This window comes from Taeniopygia guttata, chromosome 1, assembly GCF_048771995.1.
Source record: "Taeniopygia guttata chromosome 1, bTaeGut7.mat, whole genome shotgun sequence".
Lineage (NCBI taxonomy): Eukaryota > Metazoa > Chordata > Aves > Passeriformes > Estrildidae > Taeniopygia > Taeniopygia guttata.
This window is the reverse complement of record NC_133024.1, coordinates 104146238-104166508: the sequence shown is the minus strand read 5'-3', so window position 1 is coordinate 104166508 and position 20271 is coordinate 104146238. Positions and strand designations below refer to the sequence as shown.

Here is a 20271-nt window from a genome sequence, read left to right as displayed (position 1 = left end):
CTTGACCTGCTGGAAAGAAATGATGAGGGCTCAGACAAGCTGCATGACTTCCTCAGCATTGATATTGCTGGTGGCATGCACAGTTCTTGACTTTCTTCATTACTGCACTTGCATGCTGTGATAGAAATAGAAGGAATAATTAGGTACAACTGCTTTGATTTTCACACTTTTCAAATTTGCAGGATACCTTGTTAAAATATAGAAACATACAAATACAGAAATATAGTATGTGCATGCACAAGCACACCCATGCAAACAAACACAAAAAAAAATCCATCCATAATATGAAATAATGCCAAAACAAAATTCAATTACTGCTGCACAGAATGTAGGTTACATTTTCAATGTTCCTGTATTTCTTCCATATTAGAAAAAAAAAGACATTTTTCTGCACTCCTTCTGAATACCTAAGAACATCCATTGATCCAGAAATCACAGCCTGATAAACATTGCTGTACACAGTGTCATGGAAGTAGCTCATTATTTTTCCTATATGAAGCCAGTACACTGCACTATTTATGTACATCCTTTATAACTGTAACAGATCTTTCAGTTGACATTGCTGAATGGTATTCCTGAAGTTTCACCCAAAAATAATCTTATCAAACTACTTGGAGACACAATTATTGTGCAGGCCCTGCAGGCTTTTCTCATTGCATAAACCATGACAAAGACCAATTTTTTAGGCACAAGGGAGGGAAAGGAACTGAACTGGAGATTAGAGGAAAAGTGGGATTTTGAATATTTTGTCTTTTGAAAATTTCTTTTAAACTTTGCAGAAAAAATGCTGAATGACTGCCACTTAATTTACAGGAAAAGCAAGACATATAGGTACAATATCCATGAAAATGCAGCTACATTACTATAGACTGCGCTGTTATTAACTGATACTTCATCTAATTACAAATTTTTAAAAACTGCAGTTACTCTGAAAAAAGATAGTAATGAAATTTACAAGCTTGAGCTTTTTTCTCTCTCCTTTTTTCCTGTTTTCATTTTCTTCTTAGATCACGAAGATAACAACCTACAAATATTTTTAAGAACTTAAAAAACTTTAAAATACAAAAATTAATATTAGCAATGTCTGTACACACTACAGTGTCTGTACTTCTCTATCTGCACATTTCCTATGTGCAGAGCCACTGGAGCACTCCAGGGGAGGACTTGTAGATTGATGAATGACAGAAACTTTTATCAAACAGAAGAAGGATGATACTATGACTGGTAGACTTATGCGTGGCTTAATAAGGCTACAAAACCAAGGAGGAAAGATGCCTTGTGATATTTCCTTCTGGCAGGGAGTGGGAAGGACAGAGGTTCAGAGAAAGGGAAGAAGAAAGAACAGAAAGTGAAAACTTCTCTCTAAACTAAAGGACCAGACTGACACAAAAATAAATGGATGCAAGTAGCCAGGAAGACAGAAGTGTGATTTTATAGGGCAGGTGGATAACAAAACTCAGGTGGACTTTTGCCAATTGCTAAAGGTGTGATATCCCAGAGATCAAAAGAATTAGACTTGATTACCCTGAATGTCCTCTTGTTATGAAGAAGCACGATTATCTATGTCTCTTCTTTTAGATGCCAACAGAAACATAAATATTATCTGGTTAATGGTAGAACTCGACCTTTGAGATCTTTTCCAATCTTAATAATTCTGATTCTATTATTTTATGATCTATATGCTGATTCAAGTATGTTTGCAGATCTACACTTATTAAGTATATGTGAAGCATTACAGTGGCAATTTCCTAATACATTTTTCTACCTTTAGTGGTTGGGTCCTATCTAGCCATAAATCATGAATACAAGAAAACAGCAATGCATTGTGGGCTTGGATAATACATGCCTAGGAACAGTTTCTGGGGAAAAAAAAGGCAAACGCTCATGTGGGCATCAAATGAACAGGGCTTACTTGAAACTTGGTCCTAAAATATTTTCTGATGTTGTTTTAGCAGTATTTACAGATGTAAAAACACTTCCTTTTATGTCTGCCATCTCTTTCCTTTTTATCACCTCATGGTCTAACACTTTGTCACCCCTGATGGAGAAATCTTTGCTAATGTTCAATTTCCAAGGGCACAACATGAACAAGAGTAATAAAAGTCATTCAAGAAGACAGCAGCTGAATTTTAGTCTAGTGCAAGAGCTCTAGCAGGTAGCATAATGAAGTTTAATTACTGAAACATCATCGAACTTCTTGAAGAACCGAGTAAAGTAAATAGTCTTTAGTCTTCTGAACTAAAAAGTAGAGTGACCACTGAAATCTAAAACGGAAGATTAACACAAATTATAATAACTTATCTCTTTATAATTTGACAATGATGTGCCTTTTAGATGACCATCTACTGAAAACTTCAGTACTGAAAACTGAAATTAGGTTTATTGAAACAAAGTCCAACACAAAGAGCATGAACAATACTCTTCAAAATTTTCATAGTTTAAGATCAATGTCATGATAGTTTAAAAATCGTTAGGCTTTGTTTTTTAAACATTACTTTTTTCATCAATAAAGAAGAGTTTTCTTAAAAAGAGATGAAATTAACAACTCAAAAAACTAATGGAAACATTTTGATCTGATAGTCAAGATGGTAGGAAAGCTGTTTCTAATATAATGTCTGAATATAACTTTTTTCATAAGCATTGAATGTCATTTCTACAACATCATACAGATTCTCCCCTGGGTAATTGTAATAGTGCCAATACTGTTCATCATTATAATTAATGACCCAGATGATGGGATACAGCACACCTTCAGTGATTTTACAGACAATACAATACTTGAAAGAGTGGCTGATGCACCAGATTGGTGTCCTTTTATTCAGGAAGACCTTGAGAGATTGGAGAAATAGGCCAAGAGCTTTAGAGATCAACAAGGGTAAAGGCCATATCCTGACCATGGGGAGGAATAACTCAAGTACCAGTGTATGCTCCATCTGGAAGGTAGTTTGCAGGGAATGTCCTGGGTGTCCTGGTGGACACAAACTCTGGACACGAGTCTGCAGGTTGCCTTCGCAGCCAAGAAGGCTAAAGGTACCCTGGCCTGCGTTATGCAAAAGCGTTGATAGCAGGATAAGGGAAGTGATCCCCTTTCTCTACTCTGGGAAGACAAATCTGAAGTGCTGGGTCCAGTACTGGGCTTCCCAGTGTGAGAAAGATGTAAACTGACTAGAGTGAGTCCGGTCTCAAGGAGCTCAAGGACTGGAGCATCTGGCACAAAAGAAGAGGCTGAAAAAACTGTGACTTGTCAGTCTGGAAAACAAGAACACTCAGAGGACTCATACTCCCTGATGGGGGAGTAAAGAGGACAAAGTTTTCTCACGCAGAGGGCACAAAATGAGACTTAAACATAAGTAAAATTTTATTTGAGAGGAAGAAAGTCATACCCAGAAAAGTTGTCTAGAGAAGCTGAGGATTCTCTACACTTAGAGATATTAAAAACCCAGCTAGACACACTCCTGGCTACCCTGCTCTTGTTGACCCTGCTCTGAGTAGAGGCTTGGATCAGGTTATCTCCAGAGTGCCTTCCTGCCCCAGCCAGTGTGTGTGAGTTGGTCATTTTGTACTCCAATGAACAAGTTATACGGCTCAAACTTTTCTTCCAGAGATCTAATTGTATCTCTAGATTGCAATATCTTCTTCCATGCCTCCCTCTCATTAAACTTGACAGCATGACAGATGTTTTTATACTGCTGATAACAAATTTCTACCTGCCTAATGCACACTGCATTGTGCAAGTCCAGAAAGCCAATTCTGGTAAACAGAGGCAGCTCCTCAGCCACTAAACTCTTTATGCCTTCAGTCATAAAAATGAATTCTGATGACTTATTGTCTAGAGGGACACAAAGTAAAACTTTTCAACCATCTTTTCTTTATGCCTGGCAGTGTGTCTGCACATAGTAGAGGGAGTGCTCTAGCTGGCTGTTAGGAAGATTTATATGAGCATAACTTGGATGTTTTTCAACATATTTAGTTGCCAGTGTAATATGAGTACCCAATGAGTTACTGTCCCTCTAATGAGTCATAAGACAAACAAAGGCTTTGAAAAAAGATCCATTGTTTCAGACATCTTTTTCAATACCTAGAAAATGTTTTTTAAAAAAATCCCATAGATTCAGAGTTAGGGATTATATATATATATATGTGTGTGTGTGTGTGTGTGTGTGTGTGTGTGCGCACGTGCACGCGTAAAATATATCGAAGTGATGGCAAAATCCTGGAAATGAAACTCAGAATTTCTGTACTGCAGCAGGTTGAAGACTAGGAAGAGATTTTTAATGTAATACCACATTCTGGTTTAGTGGGTTTTTTGTTTTGTTTTGTTTTGTTTAAATCTGAATAGTCAAGAAGCACTTTATTCAAGATTCAGAATTAGGTCGGTTTGTGTCCATGTGACTGGCACTGGCACAGAGTCTTGAGGCTGTTATTTCCAGAGGAACAGAACTCAGTTTGATCTGACTAGAAATTAGTGCTGGCTTGGACAAGGGCAAGGTAAGTTTCTCATGTGGACATAGTCCAAGTGTCAGATCAATGTAAATTATCTTGTGCATGCACCTGTTAAAATAAAATCACCTTGTCCAACACTTGGCAACAGCTGTTGTAAGGGAGCAAGTGAGGTCTGGATGCCTGTCTTCTGCAACAAGCTCTAAAAATTGAGAAAGGAAAAGGACAACCTCAACTGTGTATGAGGCAAACATAGAGACAAGTTGTGAGAAATCCAGGTTAGTCAGGACAAGATGATTCCAACTATTAGGAAGCTGTTCATAAGTTTACCTGATAGAAGAACTGCTCACAGCTTGTCAGAACTTCAGAGGTCTGTAACAGAATTGAAATGAATATGTAGCAGCTTTCATTACACAGAAGCAAAAAATAATTGACATCGACCACCTGCTGAGAGAACATCAGCACTAATGTAATGAACTTCAATTTGCAGAAGACAAAAAGTGCTTTGTCACAGTGATGCACAGATACTGCTGTACACTACACTTCTGGAAGTGTCATGAAGAGCTGGAGTCCTTAGAAAGAGCACCAAAGGAAAATCTTGTTTTGTGATAGTTTTATAGAGCTAGACACTCTGGCAGCTAGGGCCTATGTGCCTCCTATGTGCCTAAATATGCCATTAAGAATATCCATATGAGCATTTTTATATGTGTTATGCATGTATACACACTCATAGCCATATGAGTGTTTAAACATATTTGTTCATATTCATATGCCTATATACAAGTGCATATACAAACACATATTTGTATATCCACACCCAAACTTGTATAATTGCAGTATATATTCATCCAAGATGGCAAACTGGAAAGCACAATGATTGATCATGAAGAATCATAAGAGAAGAGCTCATAGTTCCTAGATAATCCTTGAAAAAGAACTAAAATATATACAAAAAAGCCTCAAAAGAGATGAGTATTATAATGTGAAGCCTTTCAAAGCCTCCAAGCACATTAAGAGTTCCAGTAACAAATATAAAAAGAGTAAAATAGAATCAGCTTGAAAATTTGGTATGCCCTGATAAACGAATGAAGAATTAGGAGCATGAGTGCATTCTGCATAGCTTCCCAGAACTATCATGCAAATACAAAATTAACAAATCTAAAAATTGTTCTGTGGAAGATACTGAGAGAAATGAATCCAGGGCATAAAAGGTCAATAAAGCTGTTTAAAAGCAAGTAATTTCTTATACTAATGGCAATCAGAAAGAGGAAGTTTATCAGTATTTATCTACATAGTTCCATGAGCTGAATTTTTAAAGAAATTTAGATGATAAATTTATGTCACAGGATCACTGACTTCAAAACAAATAAGGATTTGACCTGCTAATGCTGAAGATGTCTAGCTGTGGATGAAACTGAAGAATTATATTTGCTAGAAGGTCAGAAATTTTAGAAAATAATGAATTACAGTTTGTGTCTTTAACAGCATCCTGTCATGAAAAAACATTCCTGCACTTCTGACTGTAGACTTTGATGCAATAGTTGCTAAGAGCCAGCACCATTCCGGTGAGCCCTTCTGCAAAAGGACTGAAGAAGTGTGACAAAATTTAATTATTATGCCCTTACCCACCAGTTTTTTTTCTTCTTTATCTGACATGTGTTTCTTACTCAGGCTGTGCTGTTTATTCTGCTTTATGCAGTGAAAAACATCACATCAGGGACCCCCTTGTTTTACAGAAATATCATATACACGAACATGTTCTGTCCTTAAACACATGCAGGTGAAAGCAAAATTTAGTTGTATGTCTTCACCTGCAAAGAAGTTTATATAATATTTTATGTACTGTGCACACTGATGGTTAAAACAATTTGAGTAAGTCTGATACGTTTTGGTGCAGGAAAGTGAGAATATATTCGAGCTGAATATATTTTTCTGTTCACTTAGTATAAGAAAACAAAGTCCTGCAATTTATATCTTCAGCAAAATCATAGAAAATCTGAAAACTAGCAAACAGAAATAAAGCTAGGATGTTATATAAGAATGTACAATTAAAATAATAATTAACATAGTGAGTGTACAAGGCTCTATTAAAAAAAAAAAATCACAGAATTATATGAGCACTGATGTGTTAGGTGAGAGCATGATCAAGAAAGACATACCTTTACTGGAGACTAGTACTGCCCTTCACAGGGAAACCTAAATCTATATGGCAACACAATCTGAAAATGGCATTGATTCAAATTACTCTATTATCTAATATTTAGGATAATTTTCAAAATTTTAATGTGGCAATTAGAGGAAAATCTATGTAGACATAGGTTGATCATTTCTGTGAGTCCACACTGCATTATAAATGGGGTCAATAGTCTCAGATGTTCAGTGCAGAACTAAAGTAACCTTCTTTAAATTATTCTAAGTCTTCTAAATTATTCAAATGGAAGGTATTCAGGTTTGGAAATTATGAGTTATATTTATTTCTAGAATAAGAAAAACTGAACTGATAGACTGAATCCATTAAAAAATAAAATGAATAATCCTTAAAAATATAACCCTAAGTTTCTCATGATGTTTTGAATGTCACACATTGCCATTTAAGGCTGAGACTGTATTCTGCGTTGTATTCCCTCTTATTCATTGGCCATACTGGAAACTCTATGAAATTCTATGGTATCCATGTGAGCCACTTTTCCTCCTGCAAAATATCCAGTCTGTCTGTTTGATATGTTGTCGTACATGTTGTAGGGGAAAAGAAATATAAAAAAAAATCTTCGCTCAACTCCTGTAATTGACACATATTCCATGGAAAATAACATATTCTTTTCATACGGTTTAAATTCCAAACTAGAGTTCTGTTGAAAAATGCGTACTAGCCAGTCCACAAGTCTTCCTCTAGTCAGATGAAATTTAAAGTATTTCCTGAATGAGTATCTTGATATATGGCTTCTAGACCGTTACATGAAATGACCTAATGGTTTTAACTCTGTATGAGAATGAAAACTATAAAACAATTTTAAAGTCAACAGATGACTCAAGAACACTTCAAACACTCTGCATCTTATAGCCCCTAAAACATACAAACTATCAATATATATTTGATTTTTCTGGTGAATCAATGTCTCTTTTTGTGAAGTAACTTAACTAAGGGACAGTTGAGGATTTTAACTGAGAAAACTGCTAGATTAGGATTATCACTCAGATGTTTAATCAGATGATCACTTAGTGTGACTAGTGGTTTTAGTCCATTGCACCACGTCTGTGAGTTATAAAGATACCATTGTTCCCATTTTCAGTTGTCAAGAAGGTGCCAAATGATTTACTGAACACAGAACAGAGATTTACTCATGATGTTGCAGGAAATCGAACTGTCCCAAATTTTATTTGGTTGTTGAAAGTATTTTGTACACCAAGAACAGTTATTATTTTCACTTATCATGCCAGCACTTTTAAACTAAAGAAAAGGTACTGCAATCTGCAATTGCAGTCTGCTGGAGTTGTCTTCTCCATTCCACAAAGACAAGAAAAATATTTATAAAAACAATTTCAATTGCTTATGTTATTAAAAAAGCTTTTTGAAAAATTAAAGAAATTATAACTTTCCCTTCCAGGAAAAGAAAATCATGAATATTTGCACAATTTGTATCAAGGTTCTAAAATCCAATATTTTATATACTGAATTTCATACCAGCACATATATTTACAAAGGGATAAGGTATAAAATGACCTGCAAGTACAGTCAACTGGCTTTTTTGACATGCATCACCATGTGTTTTCAGATGGAATTATGTACTATTGACAGGAAATTCTGTATTTGTTGTGGAGCATCTGTTATCTTACAGGATCTGCTATGCTGGAGCAGACCTGTGATTAGCTCAGCACTCTGCCTCTAACTTGGGCCAGAGCCACATACATCAGAGAAAGATGCAATGTGTTCGTGTGGAAAATGATGGAGCAACCTGCCTCCTAAAACGTAGCTTTGTGCCCTTGCCAGCTAAAGATTACCTTGTGCCCTGAAGAGAGATAGAAATTACCTAAAGGATGAAGGATTGAAGCTTCTTGTTTCAAGCTGTAGAGTCAGATAAACAGAAAAAGAAATACACACTCCAAATAGGTTGTTGCAAATATGTCTGCTACAGCACTCTTCGAAACATACTATCTGCAACATCATCAGATAGAAAATGCTAGATTAGATGGGCTGCCAGATTGGTCATATCTGCTTTCTATTTCCTTTACAATAAGGGAATTTCTTACTATCCTTCAGCTATTTTACCATACAATTTTATATCTATAAGAGTAGCCAATGGTGAGGATTAGTATTTTGTAAACTGTGTTCTAGGAACGGGTATAGAATGTAATGTGTCAATGACAGAGTAAAAACACAGAATATTTTTCCATGTCCCAACCTCAAATTAACTTTTTTTTTTTTTATAAAATGAACAGAGTGTTGGGAAAAGTGTCAAGAGGTGAAGAAGAATAACGTGATAGTGCTTGGTAGTACAATGAATAAACCAAAACTGAACACACTGAAATTGTGCACATTAAAGAAAGCAATCCTGATTTTTTTTCATGGAAACAGTGAAAAGGAGTTACCACTGATAGTCAGTAAACACCAGTTTCTAGCCTTACTACTTAGTCAAAGATTTGCAATTATAATAAAGAGTTCTATGAAAGTATTATCTATAGGGGAAAGAGTAAAAAGGGTAACGAGTGAAAAACAAAACCAAAACTAATAAAAATGATAAGGAAAGGAAGGGAGTATAAAATACTTATGGTCATCATATCCTAAAAGGATAGTAAGAAATGAAAAGAAGTGAAAAAGGGCAGAAAGAATTCTCAAAGATATACAAAAACATCTGAATGAGATCTGACTGACCTTTAAACCCCAAGCATGCAACAGAAGTCTGTGAAATCATGGATGCCAAGAAGAATGTGAATAAGGAATGAGTGTTTAGTTCTTGTCATAAAACATAAACGGAATCAAAGGACTGAAATCATCAGGCTAGAATTTCAAAACAGGAGCTTGGTACGCTATCACTTTCCTCATAGCTGAACTCTGTGCATGCAGGTAGTTTATTGCCTCAGCTTGCATAGGCTCAAAACATTTCTCCTAATTCATAGGAGAAAAAAAACTTAAGGAATTGAGTCAAGACGGTAATAGCTGACTAACAGAACATATGAGTACACCTAAAAAATATAATAAAATGGTTGCCACTTGCTGCTTCTCTGCCTGCCATAGACTGGGATGAAAACCACGGTTCTGAAATAAATGTAACTGGTTTTGCCAATTTCATACAACCCAACAGTAAATTAAAACTATTTTAATGTCCTCCCAATCTCTCCACAGTTGTTTTCTATATCTTGCCATCCACTATTACACCATCATCCTTTCTTTATTTCCTTCTTATTAAGGGACTGTATTTAATTCCATCTTTAGGCATGTCTCAAGTGTTCCTACACATCTAACAACATATATGTTGGGTTTATATATATATATATATATATATATATATATATATATATATATATATATCTCACATACTTTTATAGATATGATATATACACACAAAATTTTATATACATTTTTAAGACAGTTATTCTCAGAACTTTTCTGCTTGGCTCATGGGAAATTAGGACCTACTAGGTAATTTTATGGAAGAGTGTGGCGTGGTTCTAGAATTAATTTCTGAACTTTAATGAGGAATTTGTATCCTTTTAATATTTCCTACTGAATTCCAAGTACAGGAGACTAACCGAGAAAAACAAAAACTTTAGTCATAAGAAAGTTTTGGATTCAGCTGCAAAATTTGACACTGATTTGAGGCAAAGCATTTTCCCTTCTGGCAAAATATTACTGCTCCAAAATAACAACGATGAATGTCTTCCAGCTTCCTGCAACAGATTTTGTCCTAAATTCTGACAAAACATGCGACAGAGCTGATTTATGACTTTCTTTTTTTATTATATAGTCATGTCTGTGATTGATATTCTAGGCCAATATTTAAAAATATACACACCTTTTTTTTTATCTCTAAATGTTTTAATACAATCAATAAGTAGAATGAAAGGTAATATACTTATTCTGATGACTGGACTTCAAGACAAATAAAAAAAAAATTATTGTGAACTTTCCCCTTTTGGGTAGGAGACCCCAGATTTTTCCATTGTTCTCTTGGAATAAGACCCAATTTTTAGAGAAAACGCATAGTTATAATCAGATTATACAAATGTCTCATTTTCCTTCTTGTTTCTCTGGTTTAAATGACGGTGGAACTTATAAAAGTTCCAAACACATTGCTCTGAATGTAGTGTTGAAGGTACAATTTCAATGTGCTCTTATCCTATTTATGGTAATCCAAGACATACTGTTCTTTACTGTCTTAACACTTTGAAGAAGCAACAATACCTATTTAAAAAGTCATCAACGCAAACTTTCATTATAGGCAGTGAAATGATGATCTTTAGAGAACCTCTAGAGAACCCCACATATGCAGGATAGTGCTGCTTGTCTCATTTAAATAAAAATAGAAATATATGTGTCAGTCACCGTTAAGTGATAATGATGCCTGGCAATCAGAATTAACTTAAAGTTTTATGGAAACAAACCACTTGGCATTCTCAAGACACCATTCTCAAACATACTAAAACACAACTTTGATTAAGTAGCGAAACACACACTTATCCATAAGTAGCAAATTCTACATTAAAAGGACATTTTCAACTAAGATTAATTTTGATCCAAACACAAATATGGAAAATTATGATAAATTAAATTGAATATAGGGTAAGAACATTACTTGAATTCCATTTTGTTTATACTGGAATGTAACAAGACAGTAACATAACCACATTTTTCAAAATTTATAGGTTAATTTTTTTTTGTAGAATATCTACATTAAACAAAACAAAATTCCACTCCAATAATTCCATTATGTAATATGTTTATTATATCCATAGGCAACTAGTCTGAGCTCAGCTCTATCCCACCACCCTTATTAGGAACACCCAACTCCAGGAACAAACCCAGGTGGATCATAAAAACCCAGCCCAACACTATCTACACCTCAGTGTAAGAATTACTCCCTTATTCTCCTCTTTCCATATCTTCCACTTACATCCTGAGAGTATAGCAATTAATTCCACTCAAAAGACTGTTAAATTCTTATCATTAATTCAGCAGCAGAGCAGGAGGGGATCAGTGGTGTCCCAGAAAGACATTCTGCATCCCCAGACCTCTGCCACCTGTGTCTAGGTGAGCATACTCAGAAGAAGGGTTTGTGTGACATTTCTTACACATTCTGCTTGCCATGCCTTGCCTTGATTTTGCCCTTGAATGTACTGATTCCTTGCAACCATTTTCTCTGGCATAGCAGAAATATTTTGGGGTGTTTTTTTATGTTTTGTTTTGTATTTTTTTCCAATCTTAATCAAACTAGAAACATAAAACTGGGTAAAATTATAAAAAGTTACCTCCCCTGTTCTCACTGAAATTATGCAAGAACATATGAAGAGTCCACAGCAGGAGTGTTTTTCTCTGTATATCTATATATATACATTAAAGTATATATCTATTATATATAGATATAATTGCCAAAAGTAAACAACAAAAGTACAAAACAAATAGCAAGGAAAGAAGACACCCAGAAACATCCTACAGAAGTTTGTTTTTTTCAACATGGTTATATTTATAGAATGGCTCCTTTATTGCTGTTTTGCTTTGATTACTTTCAAAAATAAAATTGAGAAGTCCATCTGCTTAGTTACCTTGATTGTCTCTTCCTGGTTCTGATTCAGCTAATGATCTTTTTCCAAGGAAATTTGTATTATATTTTATCCTCAGTGAAGACTGAATGATGTTTTTTTTGTCAGCCCTGACAACACAACAAGACATCTAAGTGCCTGCTGCAGCAGAAGAAATGACCACTGTTTCTTTGCCAGGTGTCCTGTAGATTTCCAGTTCTATTTACCAGCTCCAACTGAGCACTGAGGCTGCACAAGCTGCACATCATAAATGGGTCTGTAGAAACTCCTTCCAAATCAATTGAGCTCTTTTTCTTTAAGAAATATCAGTCACAGGCTGGTGGACACAGTCTTACAAAAGACATCCTAGAGTAGATGTTATGGCCAGCCACCATGGGTTTTGAGTTGGTTTATGCTGGATAGGTGGAAGTGATTAAAGCAACACAGTAGAGACAAAAAAAAAAAAAAAAAAAAAAAAAAAAGCTTATTTTCTGGCTATAAATATTTATTTTTAAACAGTTGTTTGTGGCTTTGCCAGTTTAAAGTCTTTACATTTCACATTTCAATGGAATACAGAAGAAAATGTAAGCATTTCAACAGCGCTAGGTTTGGTAATACCAGAACTTATCTTCCCTAACATAATTTTGCATGTTTTTCTCCAGCTGAAAACCAGTATTATCCCTTAGAATTAAATAGCCTATATTTGAAGCTGTTAATAAAGCAGCTGTTTTATCCTGCAGTAACTAATACTAACAGCATTTCCAAAACCAGAGCATTGCTGTCTCACAAGGTAACTCCCAGAAACCAACTAATAATACCTTAACATAGTGAATGATTAAGGTCAAAAAATCATGTATAGAAATCCAATGTAAGGGATTTAATGATGGTAAATTGAGAAGGTAAAGGGTTAAGAAAATGTAATCCTTTCCTCTTCCGCTACCCATACAAATTGTAGCATATATTAATATGCTACATAGCTAGCATATATTAATATTGAGTGTTATATTCTATGCCCCTCATGAATAACATAAATAAATCTGTGAAGTTATATATATAATGTCACCATATGACAAACATTATTGTATAACAAATTTTACCTTACATTTAACTCTACTCATCTTAAACTTTGCTGGGCTGTTGAGGACATCAGCATTCCCAGGACAACACAAGTTTTCACTCCAGAAGCCTTGATCAGCACAAAATCAGCTGCCATGATGGCTATTGACTGTTGCTTGACAGACTGAATTTCTTGTTCAATCACTTGCACAGCATAGAGTGGCAAAAGATTTTATGATTGCAAGTCCTATTTCCAGTACTGACACAAGACCAAAATGTGTTTTTCCTCATCACAAAGCTAACAGTAGGAGAAAAAGCACTATTAAGCAGAGAAATGTACCGATTAAATGTGAAGGTTAGGTTTGAGCCATCTCAGTTCTGTCAGTGCAGCAGTTTCCAGCACAAGAATTTCTAATATTTAATACTTGTAAGTATTTGCTGTTAAGTGTCTAATAAAAGTCACTGATTAGCGTGTCATGAAGGAAAAGATTAGACACCATTTCTTTGATTTCTCACTACAAACATAATTTCAGCATTTAGTTTACAATGTTCCTTTCTAAAATTTATCTTATGGCTCAGAATGAAAGTCATGGTGAATGCATTTCTATCTACTGTTTGTATGAAAGTAATTGGTAGCCTGTCATGATGTAATTCAGCCCTTTAAACTTCAATAGTCACTAAACTACTCTTTTATTATTGTTTTTATTGTTATTATTATTAGTGGAAGGTGAAAGAATATGTGCACAGAGGTTGGTATCTTAGCACAAATGCAAAATTGCAGGTGATGGTGTATTTTAGCAACATCTGGGAAGTTTATTCAAAAACTCTCAAAAATGGAACAAAGAAGAGACAATCACTTAAGTATGCACTTATAGTAAATGACTTCTGGGAAATGAGCACGAGCAACTCATGTCAAAGATTTATAATGCTTATTTTCATAATTCAATCTGCAAGTTTTTCCATTTGAAACAGACACTTATAGAGCAGGATAGAATATCCATGTTGGAAAGCGGTCACTACTTGTTGCACTGTGGTCTATGCAGCATTATTTAATTTAAAACCCACCTTCAACAAACAGAAATCTGCAAATAAAAAAGCATAAACTCCTATTTCCTCATCACACTAAAAAAAAAAAACCAAACAAACAAAAAAAACCCCAGCAATCTATGGTTTGTCCTCCAGATTATGCACCCTTGTCTCTGTCAGCCTGCTGGGAACAGGCACTGCGGCTGCTGGGATGCAGGAGACAAAAGTGGAACTTTGTCACTCTGCAGTCACAGGACAGATCACATACAGGATAGTGACAGTTAATGACAAGTTGATGACAATAAGATGATAACTAATTAGAAAAGTGGATTAGTTGACCTTCTGGAAGACCTTCCAGGATTATGAATAGTGTTAAAAAGTCCTGTGGAATCAGAAACAAGTTCTAGGCCACTAGCAGGCTGCTTCGTTATAAGAAATGTTGCATTTATTTGTATACATTAATAAATCATTAGAACCCTATAAACTATCGTAAGAGAAAGATAAACAACTTTTTTGCAAATATACAACAATTAGTAAAAATATCCCTAAAATAACAGGCATATCTCAAAATACCTTTTTTTCCCAATACTGATGTTTTAATTTTAACTGAGCTAAGCATTGTCATATCTATTTATGTTAACTATGGAGAAATTGGTGAAATTCTAATGATGCTAAAATACATTAACATTTATGTATTTCTTTCTTTATTTTACTACAGATAAATTCTCTAGCCATATATAAATATTGTAGCATGGCAAATTATCATTCCTGCAGATAACTTTTTTCAGCATCTTATATTTTAAAGGACATTTTACTAGATCACATTGCATTTAAAGCTATTTATTAAAATGCTTTAATTTATTCTTGGGTTTAAAAACATTGGCTTGGGAAATGTTATTTCTTTTCATGAAGAAGTGCTTCATTCTGCTTTAGTGACTGGTCATAATAAAGTAGTTATAGGCAAATCTGATAGAATTAACATCACAATATTTTGATATAAAATAGCCAGACATTTATTTTCCACATATTTACTACAGAAAAAGAAGTAATAACTTTTTTCCTATCAAGTTTCCTTTTGTGGCTCTTTGCAATGAAGTCTTTGTATGTTCTGAAAGTTGAAAAATACTTTTTTACATCATTAGCTCTTCATATTTTTATCACTCTAGCAGAGACAGGAAATGAATTGACCTCAGACAGTATTAAATCTTTGTAGAACTTTTGAGATACATACTGCTGTTACACTTAGTATATGCTTCAGATACATTCAGGACTCTATTCAGTGAACCAAACCCGCTCCTAGACAAACAGAGGCTATGTTTAGAAGAAAATATTTCATTTTTTAACATTAATTGTGAGGATCTTTAAGACCATGGACAAATGGTCCACAATAGATATTCTGCCTACTGTCAAAATATACAAATATAATTTGAAGAAAAGAAGCACAACTAGGAATACAACAAAAATTCCATACATTACATAGGAAGTCTTTCATGATGCTGAAGATACCAGCTAAGCTCTGCAAGAAACACAAAGCAAAGAAAATATCCATGGCAAGCACCCACTAATGCATGACCCGTTTTGCACAAGAGCTTTTGGAGTTGAGGACAGTGCCAGAAATTTCTTCCCTCATCTTCACCACTTTATTGCTAATACAGTCAAATTGTAAAGGCAAAAGTGTCATGGTCCTGTGAGGGACTTCAACTTGCAGCTGGGGCAAGCAAGCAGGGAAGCAAGAAAGAATACAGGATTCCCCTTCTGCCGTCTTGATTTTCAGATTTTGGAGTTATTACACATTAATGTTTTCCTTCTTGGTGCATGTTTTTCCTTTAGGACTCCCTAGAGTCTTACTAGGTACTCCCAAGACACAGCAACTGTGCCTGATGCAATCCTGCAAAAGTCGTAACATGGATACAAATAGTCATATTGGTACTTAAGATTCTGGCATTGTTTAATATCATAATCACCTAAAAATTGATTATATTTTATTTCAGGATCTCATCTTTAAAATTTTTACATCAATATCCCAGCAGAAATTGCTGTCTTTTAACAAACACACTGTCAATAATTAAAAGTCAAATTTTTGATTGGTTACTGCTATCACACTGTTGTTTATGTGAGAGCTCAGCAGTTCTAGAAGTGAAGGAAGAGAAAGAAAAAAGACTGACCAGCAAAATAAACAAAAAAAGATGCTTCTTTCATCTACCAAATTCCCTACCTTTCAACATTTATTTAGATATTCATTCTCTCTCTCCTTGTATTCACTATGGCACTTGAATTGTACACTTGCTGACTTCTGGATTACTTCCTCACTTTCTGTAAGAAAATGTGAAATCATGACCCAGGTTAACCATTTCTATGCTGAAGTCAGCACATAATAGCTCAAAGAGTGAAGAATCTGAGATAATGTGCCAAGATTAAATCAGGGATTAACTTGCTGATACTTACATTTTTTTGAGAAAAACTTTCCTGTGCTCAGCCAAGTGATTGTTTTGTTGTATATTTCCATGTCTATCTGATAGTTTATTTTAGAATATAATGCACTATAAAATTTTGTAAGATTTTAAGGATTGTGATTATTGCATCTTTCTCTAGGTAGTACAGAAATCATAATTATATCCTAACAAAAGGTAAACAGCCTAGGCTTTCTTTTTTTTTTTTTTTTTTTTTTAATTACTATGTTAGTAGTTGTCAATAATACTGCAGAGTAAAATATGAAATCATGATTCCTTTCTACTTTGCGCACCAGGAATTGCAATGCTTAACAATTCTACCACAGAATTTCATGTACACTGTATTTCACATCAATATATATCATCAGGATCAAGTTTAATAATAGAGGCAATGACTCCTCCTGAGCACAGAAAGGAAGAGATCTGCAAATATGGCATTATTCTCCAGTCACTCTACACTCAGGAAAGTCTTCTTCTAAACTTTATTCTTGCCTTCATATGAGCTACACTTCCCTCTGTCCTCTGATGTCACCCCCTGATATATTATGCATGATTTCTAAAATCATGTCCTTCTGCATAGAATTTTTTTTTCAGAGGGAATAAAACCACTTCCTTATAAGAACTACAATCGAACAACTTTCCTAATCGAGATAAGATTATTTATGCACTAGATTTTTCAAATACATACAGATCCAGATGACATTCCTCTATCAAAATTGTTATCATGTGGGTTTCAGCACTTTTTTACTTGAATTATAATAACCCTGAAAGTGCATCCAGTACTTTAGTAGACTTTGGAGAATAAACCATACCAGCCCACCCTTCTGACAAGTATATAGAAGGTCAGTAGATTTAACAATACATTGATTTAAGTGTCCTTCTGATGGAAAAGTTGTAATATAGTATATCACAAAAACACACCAATTTTTTACATACCCAAATATCTCAGGGAAAGCTCGGTTTCTATCACAGTTTTGCATTGGGTATTTTTTTGTAGGAAGTGGATGTTGAGAACATCCAGTGACAAACATTATCAATAAATGACATTCATTCCTCCTAAACCTCATTTTCCTGTCATTCAAAGGTGGGAGAATAGATGCATTTTGCTTAAAAGATAATGCACAGACTGTAAAAAAAAAAAAAACCTACTTTTCCAAATATTATTTATATTCATAAAACCACCAAGGAAATGAAGTCTTATTATTTTACATCACATTTAAATGTGATAAACTGAAATGGGGGAAATTTCAACCACATTTAAGTTTAAAAATTTTCCTCTGAAGACAATTAAGCGATCATTCAGGTCATCCAAAGGAGTTGTGGAATATTCCTTCTTGGAGTTTTTCCAAAACCTGACGCAACAAAGCCCTAAGTGACCTGACTTGAATTGTTTTATATGGAGCTCCTGGCTATGCAAAGGTTGTGTTAGGAACTTCTGTGGTCTCCTCTCTCCTGAGTGAGGCTTGTCAGTGCAGAAAATTGCTCAGATTCATATCATGATTTGGAAATCCGTTCATAGTTCAGCATGGCATCAGGGGTGAGCTGCTGTGTTTGGATTGCATGAAAGAAAACTTTCCTCCACCTATAAAGTCAGTATGATTTTAATGATATGTACTCTCTGGACCAGACAGTAATTTGAATATTACTTGACTTGCTAACTCATAACTAAAATTGATATTCATGTTTCTAAAGATTTCAAAAAAAAAAAAGCACACCTCAAAATAAAAAGAAAATAGAAATGTGTTAGGTACTCATTTAGTGTGCTGATCTTTGTAATGATTTAAAATAAGTTGGAAAGATTCCTGAGATCTGAAGGTCATATTTTTGCATAGACTTAGATGACTATAACATAGTTAGATACTGGGCTGTTTTCCAAAGTGCCCAGTTACTAAGCTTTAATGAGAATTATTTGCTCACCCTATATCACTTAATCTGAAAAATGCAGCTACCCACTTACCTTAATTTTAGTGAATGCATATGCATTTCAAATTAGCCTTAAATTGACTAGTCTTTGAATTGAAGGCTTAATTTTTCTCATTACTCAGTCTAAAATCCTTTTCAGAATGTATATATTTTTTAATCTCCTGCTGTAAAATGTAGCCTTCCTTCTGTCTTGCATTCACTGTTTAATATAAGTGATCAAAAATACTACTTACTTTTTAAATAGTAATTATCTTGACCTTTTAAATTAGGCTTACCTGAAACACAAGTGACCAAAGATCATTATTTACCTGCATTTTATTTTCCTACAATAAGCAAAATAAGCCATCCATGGTAAAAGTCTTGTTAACACAGACACAAGGCTGAATCTGATGGAGGGGGTTCAGCTGCCCACACACAGATTAGGCGTGCTTGATTCTGTTTCAATTTGCTGAGGTGTTTGGTAGGCGTGGATGATAGAAGGAGTATTTCATCTTCTGGGCAGGCAACTGGAGACCAGAAAAAACACTGTGGAGTGTCTAATATAATGCTAAATATTTACATTGCAGAATCGCTTCCTAGTAGCCTTAAATTGTTGAATGTTAGTTGACAGACTTCGTTTATGTCTTCACAGCCCTTTTTTTCAAATTATAGTTGAAAAAGACCTAACCTTTTATATCACCTAAGTACATTCACTACAAAATAATTAATATACCTTTAAAACATCTTTTACGTATTAAATACGAAATAATGACACTCTAGAAAGAAGTTATTCAGTGACTTTTCAGCTGATGCTAGATATTCCATACACTATTCTCCCATATAGGCATCTTTTGTTACTCTGGTGAGTTTGTGAGGGATTGAATAAACATGGTCCCTTAAGGATGACATTTATTTTAAAATTCCTGTAGTTACACAGAATTACATTGCAGGCCACAATTGCTGCAAGGAACTGTTATATTTAATTCTGTCAGTCATACCAGTAGATTTTGTTCTCTAGTCAACATTTTGTCCACAAAAACTTAACCACCAATTGCAACCACCATGGGTGCCTCCAGGGAATAACACATGAAGCTCCACCTTTCATGAGGTTGAAGGTGCAGCAAAGTCCTCTTTCATTAATAATTCCTTCCATGCTTTATGGGCTTGTAGCATATGAATAGCAACTAATTGGCAGCCTCCCATATGAGTTTGATGTCACATAATTATGTGGGTGCAGCCCACAGAACAGAATATTACGTGAGATGGTACCTCCTTATAAAAGCACACAGAGGCACTGGGTGAGGTTCATCTCCCCTGCAAGAAAACCATCCAGGTCTGAGCTTTATAAGAGGGGGAGAGGAACAGTCAGTTACTCTGCTGTCCTTTGTTTCTTTATCTCCCTACCTTCAACTGTTGACACCACTGGACTATAATACAGATTACTCACTTTCAATTCATTCAACTGATGACAAAATTGACTGTTCAAAAAAATTCCAGCCAGTTGCATGCAGGGTCCACACTCCTCACACACTCATTATTGAGGTTTGTTTCTTTGATGCTCATGTTTACAGACCATGATGGATCCATGTCAGAATGGATCATATTAAGTCAGCAATGTCTGCTAAAGTTATTACTTGAGCATTTTCAACTAAGAGTTATCTTC

At 34.8% G+C, this 20271-nt stretch overlaps 1 protein-coding gene across 4 annotated transcripts in view; it reads right to left on the bottom strand.

The window, feature by feature from the left end:
• The window catches only part of IL1RAPL1 (interleukin 1 receptor accessory protein like 1), a 676860-nt gene that overhangs the window by 402488 nt on the left and 254101 nt on the right, over positions 1–20271 (bottom strand). The window contains exon 3 of one of the 4 annotated variants that reach the window (XM_072934853.1): positions 4771–4812. The exons of the other annotated variants lie outside the window; for them this stretch is intronic. The gene's annotated coding sequence lies outside the window, so the exon portion shown is untranslated. The remainder of the gene's footprint in view (positions 1–4770; positions 4813–20271) is intronic. 4 annotated transcript variants of the gene reach the window in all.